This window comes from Pteropus vampyrus, unplaced genomic scaffold, assembly GCF_000151845.1.
Source record: "Pteropus vampyrus isolate Shadow unplaced genomic scaffold, Pvam_2.0 Scaffold92, whole genome shotgun sequence".
Classification (NCBI taxonomy): Eukaryota; Metazoa; Chordata; class Mammalia; order Chiroptera; family Pteropodidae; genus Pteropus; species Pteropus vampyrus.
The window spans coordinates 2,131,226-2,144,610 of NW_011888873.1; the positions used below are offsets into that span (position 1 = coordinate 2,131,226).

The window sequence follows — 13,385 nt, forward strand, 5'->3', positions numbered from 1 at the left end:
CTTCTATAGGACAGTTACCCACATTGTGCCTCAGGCAAGCTTCTGAGGTATCCCGGGTGAGCTGGCAGGGTCATCGCCTGGTGAGCAGACTCACTAGCCACCTCACAAACATGGAACCAAGATCCAGAAAGGTGTGGCCGAGCTAGACTCTGAAGACAGTGCCAGTCTCTGTTTTCTCTCCTGACATGAGAGGCCACTGATGCCAGGACCTCTCTAGAGTTCAGGCAAGCTGAAGATCCTTGACTCTGGAGGCAGGGGCTGGAGCGTGGGGTCCCTAGGACAGACTTCCTCAGATGAGGCCAGCCCCTTAGCCAGGGCCTTGATTCTCCTTCCTCCAGAACAGCTGACCCAGGCCACTTGGCTTCTCACACTTGGCTAGGTGATAGTCACTGGCAATGTCCTACCCTCTCTAGCACACTTCTCTTCATCATGGGGTGATATTGAATATCTTTTTCTCCCTCCCAGAAGGAAAGTGTCTTTGTAGGCTTTGGAAGGTACCGTTACTCTGCCTCCTAGGTATGGCAAGCTTTTCGGGGTGCTCCAGTTAGCAGTTTTATTTATTACTGCTCATACTTGGGAACTGCTGGAGACTTTAGCTGCGCAGGTGACCACAGAGGTTGCAGGTACAGCTCAGGAGGTTGAGGGGGGGAGTCTCCAGAATGGGGTGTGCATGCCCCATGGCGGATGGGGATAGACTGTTAGGGTGCAGGGTGGATATATTTGTTAATCTTTGTTTTTTAGCTTTCTTCTAAAATTCACATATGTGTGTTTTATAATGTTCAGAAAATATATGTACATAGTTTATATATAAATGCACTTATTAAGGATGCATTTATTATTTTTGATGTATTGCCAAAAGTTTAGGGAATCTCTACCAGCAGTGTGACAAGAAACCTCAGTTTGTCAATTAAGGGAATAGAAACTGTTTTATGAGAAACTAGACTATGATTCATGTCAAACTGGTTTCTGACTTCAGGAGAGTCGGGTTAAATCCAGAGTATCTTTTGCTTTTGGACCCAAATGTGACAATGTAGAAACCTCAGTAGGTAGGACAGGACTTGGTTCTTTTCCCCTGTAGTATCCACTACTGTGTCCCCTGAGGCTAGAGCAGTGCTTAAATAGAGTGGGCACTCAGATATTTACAGTTTGATTATATGGATCTTTTTCTTGCATGACAATTAAGTATTATACTGGGTTGGCCACTTTAAGTCAACATTTAAGTTGGCTTTCTTCGTTTAAACCTATAGCTAGTTGGCAGGACACAGTATGTGTACCAGTCAGTTTTACTCTGTGCAAATAAATTCTCAAAGCTGTAGGATCATAGAGCTGAATGGGCCTCAGAAGTGTCACCTGAATGATAGGATGTTTAGGATTTGCTTTAAATTATTTTTAAAAAATGAGTATAAAATGAAACAATATTAGCAAGATGTTAATTATTATTGATGCTGAAGCTGAGGTTTGGGGTACATGGTGACTTATTATACTATTCTGTCTACTTTTGAATAGATTTGAAAATTTTCATAATAAAAATTTTTAACAACACATAAAGAAAAATAGAGACCCAAAACTAGTGTCACCCAAGTAAGTAACGGCCAGACAAGACAATTTCTTTTTCTTTTTTTCCCTCTTTTAAACACTGGCTCATTATTCTATAATTTTCTGCCGCTCATTACATTTGTTTTGTTTCTAGCTTCCCTGTAGTCACCACCTCTTACATTTACCTGAACTCTCAGTGTAATTCTAGCTCCTGTCCTGTGGTTGTCATCAAATACCTCCCTTAATCTGCCTCATACAATGAGCTAAATCCTGGTTAACCTTTCCTCTATTTCTTGTGTTTCTTCTTCCAACAACACCAAGGTCTTAGGTGGAACTGACAAAATTTAGAGGTCAGAGCTGGGTCTAATGCTCTTTAAAGGTTCTGTTAGGTCTTGAGAAACTGCACAGCCTAAGAATGTTATATAGGTTCCATTTGTCTCTACTTTTTGGGGTCACAGCAGTTCCCTGCTGAAATCTGTAAACACTCTAAAGTGGATTTCTCCCAAACTGTGAGTAGCTAGCATCCTCTTCCTCGGTACGGATCTGTCTTTGTACCCTGCCAGTTACCCTGTTCTGCTAAGCCATTTTTCTAGTTTATCAGGCCCTCTTGAACCTTGATCTATTTTAAGAGGTGTAAGTAATTCTACCCGATCTTGTGTCCCTTCAGCCATTTTACCCAGGTCACTGATATTTGCTCTTGGCGACCTCTGCAAGTCTTAAGGATTGGGTCTTTTCTCTGTCTCCCGCACCAGACCTCACCCTGGCAGGGACCCAGGGGCTCCATAAACTACACATGGCTCTGTGGGTCCAGCCTCCTGCAGCTGCTTCTTAGCCTGTTGATGGGATACTCTCCTGGGGGAGAAGCAGGGTGTCCATGGCCTCTGGTTTAGGACACTGTTGTTCCTAACCCGCCTACCCTGTGGCTTCCTCCTTGCTCCCTGAATCCCACCTGTCCCTGCCTATTCCCATGTGGCCTTTGTCCACGGGCTGTCTGGACAGCCCTCCCTCCACGATGCAGCCTATACAAAGAGCTTTCTCTCTCCTCTGGATGCGTGGTCCTCCAGGCCCTCCACTTACCTTTTTCACAGCTCCCACAATGTCTGTACAGTTTGTTCAGCTCTTACAGGTGTCTTTGTCCTCATTGATATCCTAAAGTCATTAAAGGCAGAGAAAACACCGCAAGTGCTATTTCCACATACTGATTGCCTGCTTGCAAGAGACCAGGAAGAGTTGTTTTTCGCCCCACCACCCCCCGCAGTTTTCAGAGGATTTTTGTTTCTTTGCAGTGGGACCCTTAAATAGAAGTTGCCCACAGAGCTGGTCAGTGGCTGTGCTGGGCCCCAAACAGGGCAGATGGGGAGAGCTCAGATAGGTGCTTTCTTGGGGAGGCTGATTCCTCATCTGCCATTCTGCCCCCAGGAGAGGCTGCCACCTTACTAAGCCCTTTCTAGAGCGGGTGGGAAATACATAAATACCAGAGGAAAAGAACTGACGTAGTTATATCTTTTTTATCTTGAGAAATTTAAAAAAACACAACAAAATACGAAGAATAATTAAATCATAAAACAAATATTATGTGCCCACCACATACAATTGATGATTTTTAACTATCAACTTACTTTATATGTTTTCTTTATATTCCTGCTGTCATCTGGAGGTTCTGGGTATGGGGGAGAACTTCTTACTTAGTCCTGGATGCCAGGATTGTGTGGCCATCTTTTGCCTTCTCTAGCATCATCTTGGAGATGCTCCATGTGTGATGAGGGGAGGGGACGTAGCTTTCCCCAGTTCCCACTCCTTTCTTTATCCCCCTGAGTACCACACAGGCAGCAGCGGAGATTTTGGCTCAAGATTTTGTAGCTCATTGGGGGCACAGTCAGTACCTAGACTGTGAGCTTTTTGCATATGCATCTAGTATTCCTTCCATCCTTCTGCTTTGTCTCCTGTATTCTCTACTGGAAGTTACTAACTTTGGACAAAGCATCTGAGAGTACCCCAGGACTAAGGTAACTTCTCTGTGTGCAGTCTCTAAAACAAATGGACCTTTACTCCCCATCTTGAGGCCGTCAAGGGAAAAGAGTCCCGCTTAGCTAGGTCTTTGTGAAAAGACATTTGTCTCTTTTCCTGTAAGGTTCTCTCGGTAGATCCTCTTGCTTCAGGGTTGACTTTGTGGTTCCTCGCAGTCTGGGAAGGTGAGCAGTCTGTTCTTCTGTATTATTTTGGTGGCAACAGGAATTTTCTTTTCTTTTCTAGCTGGTATCATAACAAGTTTTACTCATGTTGCTCAACACCCAGACCATGGTGTCATGTTCTTTAATGTACAGTCCTACAGATGTAATTAGGACTCTTATTGTGCTGCATGTCAACTTAAATAACATACTTTAGTAGATCCAGGTGATTACGGGGCAGCTTAACCTACAGAAACGTCTTCTGTCTTGCTTCTTGCCAAAGGGCTGGGTCAGCCTAACAAACAGCTGATGCAGAGTTGACTGACTGAGGCTGTCTCTTTTGTCCAAACCTGCTCCCTTATCTAGCTCTTAGTATGACCTATATACAGAAATTGCTTAACGGTATTAAATCTGTGTTTAAGAACCAATGGAAAAATCTTGCTTATCTTAGGAATTTTTTTGAATGGAAACTTTTCCTCTTAAATCCGTACCAGTGAAATTTAACCTTGCCATCCCACACAGAGGCTTTTACATGACCCGGTTATCTTCATTAGGCATGTCCTCACTATAATTATCAGCTTCCCAACTGGGTGTACATGACAGGTCTTCTATCTGTGTTGAAGAGAGAAGGGAAGAGAGCTATATGGTTGGATTTTGTTTGCTCTGGAGAATGTTGGGCAGGACCTGTTTCCAGCATTCCTGACATCTCAGATGACTACCCACCAGCTCTCAGCATGTCTGAGGCTTCTTGCTACATACAGTCCTGCCCTGTGCTCCTGGGCTGTTTCTCTGGTTTGGATGGTTGGTTCTCTTTTCTGCTGTGGAAAACTCACTTGTAGAAGTTGGTGGCTGGCTCTGGTGTCAGGCTCTGGTGTCAGGCTCTGGACTTGAGCCCTTCTTCTGGCATTTGCAGTTCTACTTTAGAAAGATACTTGTTCCTTTTTTCCTTTCCCTGTGGGCAAGCTTGGCTTTTAAACTAATCCACAGTCATAGGTCTAAATGTATGTCTAAATGTCTTCTAAGGAGAAGAGAGGACCCTTGGCCTTAGATGACCTTGGGTGGCATTATACTTAAATGAAACAGTCTGAGAGACATAAAACATCATGGGAAGAGGGGCAGGAGAATATTTTTTATGTAGCCTTTAAATCAGTAGCTTGCAACCTTTTTTTCCTCTGTGTCACCTGGGAAATGCTTCTTAGTCCCTTCCAACACCGACCCAGAGCAGCTCTGTGGGATATAGAGGAAAACACTGAAGTTGGGAAATGCTTTGAATACCCCTTTCTCTTTGTAGAATCCCTGTTCTATAAATATATCCTCCTGCGGCTTATAGTAGAGAATAGGTCATAATCACAGAGGGTCATCCATGACTCAGTAAGTGTTTATGAAGCACCTGTTCTGGGCAAAGCCCAACGTTAAGCACCAAGGGCATATGAAGACAGATAGGAACGGGCCCTGGCCTGGAAAAGAGAGAGACATCCACATAAGAGAAGCATACGCTCACCATGAGTATGAACTAGGCGGCGCTGAGGGCCACATGAGGGCTAAAGTATTCCTGGAATTCGGAGGAAGGACTGGGCACTTCTGGCTTTGGGGATCTGCACATAAGAGCTATCACAGGTCAGAACTCTGGGTGTCGGACAGTGGACTGGGAGTAATAAGGAAGCTGCCTCTCGCAGCCACCAGAGCTCCTCAGGAGGAGGCGGAGGGGAGACAGAGCGGCGAGTTCCTGCAGCGAGTTCCCTGAACATTCCTGCCTGGAAAAGCTGTGAGCTCCCGTGGCCGTCTGGCTGCAGGGCCCAGTCATCAGGGCAGAAAGCAGAGAAGCAGGGCGGGACTGCAAGGAACAACAGCTGATTTTTGCTAGCCACAGTTGCGCAACCGAGGCTGAGCCACAGCTCCCATCCCGCAACCCAAAGGGCCCCTCCTCCCATACCCTCTGAGACTGATCACCGCGGAACCCAAGGAGAATCTGAGCAAAGCTGCCGAGACTGTCGCTGACACTGACAGGGACTGAAACTGAGGGTAGCGAGCATGATGAAATATCTACAAGAAAATAAAAAAGCGTTATTAAGACTTTATATAGAGCATGGATCTAAGAGGCTTAGACGCCACCTACTGGAAACCGAAAGGAAAGCGCCTTCTTTGGAACAGGCTAAAGAGAGACCTTCATATAATAAGTCTTTCTGGAAAAACAGCAGAATACACTTCCATTAATGCCCAGGCGGAGAAGTAGTCCATTAAACTCCATGAACAACCAAGATGATAAGGCATCTCAGAAAGAGAAAAATCTCCGGAAAATAAGCTTACAGACATAGAAACATGTGACTTAAATGACAGAGAATTCAGGATGATACTTCTGAAAAAACTCAGTGAGATCCAAAACAACTCAAATCAACAATTTCAGGAATTAAAAAAAAACCAACTAGATGAGCAGAGCAAGGAGATTGAAACCCTCAAAAAGAACCAAATAGAACTTCTGGAGATGAAGAACACACTGCAAGAGTTGAAAAATGAAATAGAAAGCTTGGGAAATAGAGTCGACCAAATGGAGGAAAGGATCAGTGATAGCGAAGACAGAAATCTAGAAATAAATCAGAAGGAAGAAGAGAGAAACTGAAGAATGAAAAATAATGAAGGAGAAATTCAAGAACTAGCTGATACCATCAGGAGAGGAAACATAAGAATAATGGGCATTCTCGAAGGGGAGGAAAAGGAGCAGGGATTACAAAGCATTTTCAGACAAATAGTTGATGAGAATTTCCCAAATCTAAGGAATGAGCTGGAGCTTGGAATTCAAGAAGTCAACAGAACACCCAATTATCTCAACCCCAAAAGGCCTTCACCAAGACACATTGTATTAAAATTTTCAAAAATCAGTGATAAAGACAGAATTCTCAAGGCAGCCAGGGAGAAAAAAACGATAATTTATAAAGGTAAACCCATTAGATTATCTTCGGACTTCTCTGCGCAAACCTTACAGGCCAGAAAGGAGTAGAATCAAATATTTAAACTACTAAATGAAAAAAGAACTACCAGCCTAGAATAATGTATCCAGCTAAGCCCTCCTTTAGATATGAAGGCGAAATTAAGACTTTTTCAGACATACAAAAATTTGGGGAATTCTCCACTATGAGGCCTGCACTACAGGAAATACTGAAAAGAGTCAGTTCACCTAAAATAAAATGACAAAAAAAAAATGCATAATTAGGAGTAAAGTGACTATCGGGCAAATAGAAGCAGAGGAGTGCAACCCTTACTAAGAACAGGGCATTATAAGCTTAAATAATAATAAGAGAATTATTATAACAAAAAAGTAATGAATGTTCAGCATACATAGGAACATATTGAGGTAACAAGGACTGAAAGGGGGAGGATTCAAAGATCCAAATTTGCAAAGGGAATAGAGATAAGGCGCATGCAGAAGCAAATGGACGACTGTATATATATAACTATCCTTTACATATTCATAATGGTAACCACACGCCAAAGATTAAGAACCGTTGTATATAACATAAAACAAGAAGGACCAGAGGGAAACCCCACAAAAACCAACCAAAATAAACAGAAACACAAGGACAAGGAAGCAATGATAAGCAAAAGATAAAATGGCTATAAGAAGACCTCATATTTCAGTAATCACCCTAAATGTAAATGGATTGAACTCACTAATAAAAAGGCAATGGAGTTGCAGAATAGATCGAAAAACAAAACCCAATCATGTGCTGCCTTCAGGAGACACATCTCAGTTCCAAAGACAAATATAGACTCAAAGCGAAAGTGTGGAAAATGATATTTCAAGCAAATGGCATTCGGAGAAAAGCGGGAGTAGCAGTACTAATATCAGATGAAATAGACTTCAAAATAAAAAAGGTAAAGAAAGATACTGAGGGACACTTCATAATGATAAAGGGAATCATACACCAAGAAGACATAACACTTATTAATATCTATGCTTCCAATCAGGGAGCCCTGAAATATGTAAAGCAATTAGTAACAGAACTAAAAGGAAAAACATACTGTCATAGTAGGGGACCCAAATACTGTCATAGTAGGGGGACCTAAATACCCCATTGTCAGATATGAACAGATCATCCAAAAGAAAATCAATAAGGAAATAACATCCTTATTGACACATTAGACCAACTGGACATAATTGACATTTATAGAGCCTTCCATCTTAAAACAGCTGCTTATACATTCTTCTCTAGTGCACATGGAACATTCTCAAGAATTGACCACATACTGGGACACAGAGATAGCCTCAACAAATATAAGAAGGTCGAAATCATACTAACCATATTCTCTGATCATAATGCTTTGAAACTAGAGATCAACTGCAGAAAGAAATCAGGAAGAACCACAAATACATGGAGATTAAACAACATGCTACTGAAGAATAACTGGGTCAAGAGAAGAAATAAAAAGATCAAAAGATACATAGAAACAAATGATAATGATAGTACAACATATCAAAGCTTTTGGGACGTGGCAAAAGCGGTCATAAGAGGAAAGTTCATATCAATACAGGCCTATCTCCAAAAACAAGAACGAGCCCAAATAACCTAACGCTTCATCTTAAAAAACTAGAAAAGGAAGAACAAATGAAACCTAAACTCAACAGAATGTAATAAATAATCAAAATTAGAGCAGAAATAAATGAACTTGAAAACAAAATGATAGAAAAAGTAAATGCAACGAAGAGCTGGTTCTTTGAGAAGGTTTATAAAACTGACAAACCCCTGGCTAGACTCACTAAAGAAAAAAGAGAAAGGACACAAACAAAATCAAAGATGAAAGGGGGAAATTATGACTAACATCGCAGAAATACAAAGGATCATACAAGAATACTATGAAGAAGTATATAACACCAAATTTAATAACCTAGAAGAAATGGACCAGTACTTAGAAAAATACGATCTTCCTAGACTGAATCAAGAAGTACTGGAAAATCTAAATAGATCCATCAGCAGTATGGAAATTGAAAGAATCATCCAAAACCTACCAAAAAGTAAAAGTCCAGGACCAGATGGCTTCACCAGTGAATTCTACCAAACATTCAAAGAAGATTTAATACCTATTTTCCTCAAACTCTTCCAAAAAATCGAAGAGGAGGCAATACTTCCCAACACATTTTATGAGGCCAGTGTTACTCTGATACCAAAACCTGGTAGAGATAACACACAAAAAGAAAACTACAGACCAATATCTCTCATGAACACAGATGCAGAAATCCTAAATAACATACTAGTAAACTGAATATAGCAACATATAAAAAGATTATACACCATGATCAAGTGGGCTTCATCCCAGAGGCACAGGGATGGTTCAACATATGCAAAGCAATTAATGTGAGACACCACATAAACAAATTAAAAATAAGAATCATATGATCATATCAATAGATGCAGAAAAAGCCTTCGACAAGATACAGCATCCATTTATGATCAAAACACTTAACAAAATCGGTATAGAAGGAAAGTACCTTAACGTAATAAAGGCCATCTATGACAAACCCTCAGCCAACATTAAACTTAATGATGAAAAACTAAAACCCTTCCCTCTAAGATCAGGAACAAGGCAAGGCTGTCTGCTATCGCCACTGTTATTCAATATAAAATTGGAGGTCCTAGCAAGTGCAGTCAGGTAAGAGAAAGATATAAAAGGCACCCAAATAGGAAACGAAGAAGTCAAACTGTCACTATTTGCAGATGACATGATTCTATATATAGAAAACCCTAAAGACTCCACAAGAACACTACTAGAAACAATAAGCAAGTACTGTAAAGTCTCTGGATACAAAATCAATGTTCAAAAATCCATAGTGTTCCTATACTCTTATAATGAAGCGTCAGAAAAAGAAGTAGAAAAAATAATTCCTTTTGCAATTGCAACAAAAAGAATAAAATACCTAGGAATAATTCTAATGAAACAAGTGAAGGACCTACATAATGAAAACTATAAGACCCTATTGAAAGAAATCAAAGAAGGTACAAAGAAATGGAAAGACATTGCGTGTTCTTGGATTGGAAGAATCAACATAGTTAAAATGACCTTATTACCTAAAGCATTATACAGATTTAATGCAATCCCCATCGAAACCCCATCTGCTTTTTTAAAAGAAATAGAACAAAAAATTATCAGATTTTTATGGAAGCACAAAAGACCCTGAATTTCCAAAGCCATCCTAAGAAAAAAAGAACGAGGTTGGAGGCATCACTCTCCCTGACTTCAAATTATGCTACAAAGTGATGATAATCAAAACGGCATGGTGTTGGCAGCAAAACAGACACACGGATCAGTAGTAGAACAGAATCGAGAGTCCAGAAGTAAACCCATATTTATATGGGCAGATAATTTTCAACAAAATGGCCAAAAACATACAGTGGGGAAAGGAAAGCCTCTTCAATAAATGGTGCTGGGAAAACTGGAAGGCCACCTGCAAAAGAATGAAACTAGACTGTTTTCTATCCCCATACACCAAAATTAACTCAAAAATGTATTAAGAACCTGAATATAAGACCTGAAACATAAAATGCATAGAAGAAAACAGAGGAACTAAACTCAAGGACCTTGGACTTAAAGAGGATTTTATGAATTTGACATCAAAGGCAAGGGAAGCAAAAGCTAAAATAAAGGAATGGGACTACATCAAACTAAAAAGTTTCTGCACAGCAAAAGAAACCGTCAACAAAGTAAAGAGAGAATCAACTGAATGGGAAAACGTATTTGCAAGCAACACCTCCGATAAGGGCCTAATATCCAAAATATACAAAGAACTCATATGACTCAATAACAACAACAAAACAAATGATCCAATCAAAAAACGGGCAGAGGACCTGAACAGACACTTCTCCCTAGAGGGCATACAAATGGCCAACAAATATATGAAAAGATGTTCGACATCGCTAGCTATTAGGGAAATACAAATCAAAACCATCTCAGATACCATCTCACACCTGTTATAATGGCTATAATCAACAGGACAAGTAATAACAAATGTTGGAGAGGATGTGGAGATAAAGGAACCCTCATACACTGCTGGTGGGACTGCAAATTGGTACAGCCACAAAAAACAGTACGAAGGTTCCTCAAAAAACTAAGACTTGATCTACCATATGATCCAGCAATCCCTCTACTGGGTATTTACCCAAAGACTTGAAAACCCAAAAAGATATTTGCACACCGGTGTTCATAGCAACATTATTCACAGTGGCCAGGACATGGAAGCAACCAAAGTGTCCTACGATAGATGATTGGCTAAAGAAGCTGTGGTACATATATACAACGTAATATTAGTCAGCCATAAGAAGAGATGAAATACTGCCATTTGCGACAACCTGGATGAACTTGGAGATAATCATGCTAAGCAAAATAAGCCAAACAGAAAAAGTTGAAAATCACATGATATCACTTATATGGTGATATAAACCTAAAAGTAACAAATGAGCAGGACAAACAGAGACTCATGGACATGGGCTATAGGCCAGTGGTTACCGGAGGACTATAGACTAGTGGTTACTAGTGGGGTGGGGGAGGAGGAGGGAAGTAGATGGGGTAAAGGGGGTCAAATATAGGGTTTAGGGGCAGGGTGAAGTGGGTAAAGGGGAGCAAATATCTGGTAGCTGAAGGAAACTGGACTTTGGGTGGTAAACACACAATAGAATATACAGATGTCAAATGATAATGTATACCTGAAAATTATATAATTGTATTAACCAATGTTACCCCAATAAACTTAATTAAAAAATTTTTTTAAAACGCAATAAAGTATGTGGTTTAGTTATATGAACATGGACCCATATGGAAAAAATTTTAATATTGTATAACTGTGTTCCTGTGACATGGGGGAATGTTTTTTAGTGGTAGCCATATATGTGACTTCAAAAAATACTTCAACTTAGATAACTTAAATGGAAGAAGAAGATGTGAAGATATGCCACAGAAAACTGATAATCCTCCAAAAGTGGTTTTAGAGATGCCTAAGACCTTGTTTGAAGAAGCATGTTTAACGAATTGGAATAAAATATTAATGAAATGTGAATAGAAGAAAAAAACAACAGATATTTCTAACATATTATTATTGTCATGTGACTTAAATATATATGTAGCTTAATGAGTACAGAAACTATTATAAGTAGACATTTGACCATTTCATTTAATCCCTACAAGGTTATCTGTTCAAGTAGGACACTTTATATTTGGAATCTCTTTATTCTGGGACATCTCTGGTAGTTGTGGTCCATGGCCAATATGAACAGGTGAGGTATGGCCCTAATATTACTGGTTAAAAATTAGTCTAGCCTTGTACTTGCCTTTAAAAGCTTTTGTCCCACTCTTTCTCTGATAACTTTAGCGACGATGAGCAGGGCGTGGTTTAGTGTAGAATTATTCAACTGGACTTATGATTCAGTAAATCAGGTTTTTAAAAATAGAATGTCTCTGCTTCATTTCTCCTTTTAAAATCTCATAAATTGAACTGGTCGACCCATGGAATCACTTTAGTGAAAATTAGTGAGAATTATACATAGTTGGGAAGAAAAGCTCCAAGGCAGTGGATTGGAATTACTGATTCCCTGTGGAGTGACTTGCTGATTGTGCATATGGGATCCCAAGTTACCCAAGTGGTCTTTCTCTTTCTCAGACTCAGAACGAGGAGATGCTCCCAGGGCAGTGACCACGGTCAGCAATCCCCGTAGGGAATGGCGTTGGGACAGCGGCCTCTGCTCTCCTTTCTAACTGGTGGCCTCTGCCCTACAGTGTCTGTACCTCTCTCTCTCCAGAGAATGTTCAACTGCTCTTTTGGTTCAAGAAGGGACGGCTTCAGTAAATCTAGCTTTAGGTAATTTGCCAGCCAGGGTTAAGGAGCATGAATCCGACGGTTTGAAGTAGCACAGTGAAAGAACACCACATGGTCTGGCTGCTGCTCTCTTGTTTCTCCTGGAGGCTGAGCTCTGCCCCGCAAGTAGAGGACAAAGGGGGAGCTGTCAGCCTCTGTAAATGGCCTCTTGTATCAGGGGAGGAGGTGGAGCAAGGAATGGCAGCATCTTGCCAGCTTGGCTTGCTGCTTTAAGGAAAGATGTCAGCATTTCCTCATTTGCTGCTACTGGGGCAAGGGTGCTGTTTCTGAGGGTTTGTTTGATGGCCGCATTCCTAGTGAGGTATTCCATCAAACCACTATTATTCAGCTAGATGAAAGCTTGAAGGACTTGAGAAGGCGAGAAACATCTAGATCACCCATACTTTCGTTTGTAAATGACATTCATAAATAGTATGTGAATGTAAATATAATTTTGCAGAATTGCCAAAGCCGTGTGTGTCCATGCTTTTAGTGAATGATGCCTTTGTGAGTCACCTGGACCACTTTTTTCCTGGTGCAAACAAAATGGTAAAAGTTTTCTTTGTGCACAATGGACCTTAAACCCACATGTTCAGAGGCCAGAGTGATCGGATAAATGCTAGCAATTATGTAAGACACAGAGAGTTTAGATGGATTTCAGATGCAGAATTCTCGTAGAATCATGGAGTGTGAGTGCTGGAGGGGCCGTTCGAAGCCACCTGCTCTCACAGTTCCTAATCTGGAATGGGCCCATGTGCAAAGAAATATGTGGATGTTCCTAGTGGGGAGGTTCAGCAGTGAGCCCCATGTGCAAAGAAATATGTGGATGTTCCTAGTGGGGAGGT

General features: G+C 40.8%; 1 protein-coding gene across 2 annotated transcripts in view; it reads left to right on the forward strand.

Moving 5' to 3' along the window:
* The window catches only part of ACSL1 (acyl-CoA synthetase long chain family member 1), a 64,855-nt gene that overhangs the window by 5,785 nt on the left and 45,685 nt on the right, over positions 1–13,385 (forward strand). The gene's annotated exons all lie outside the window — the stretch shown is intronic.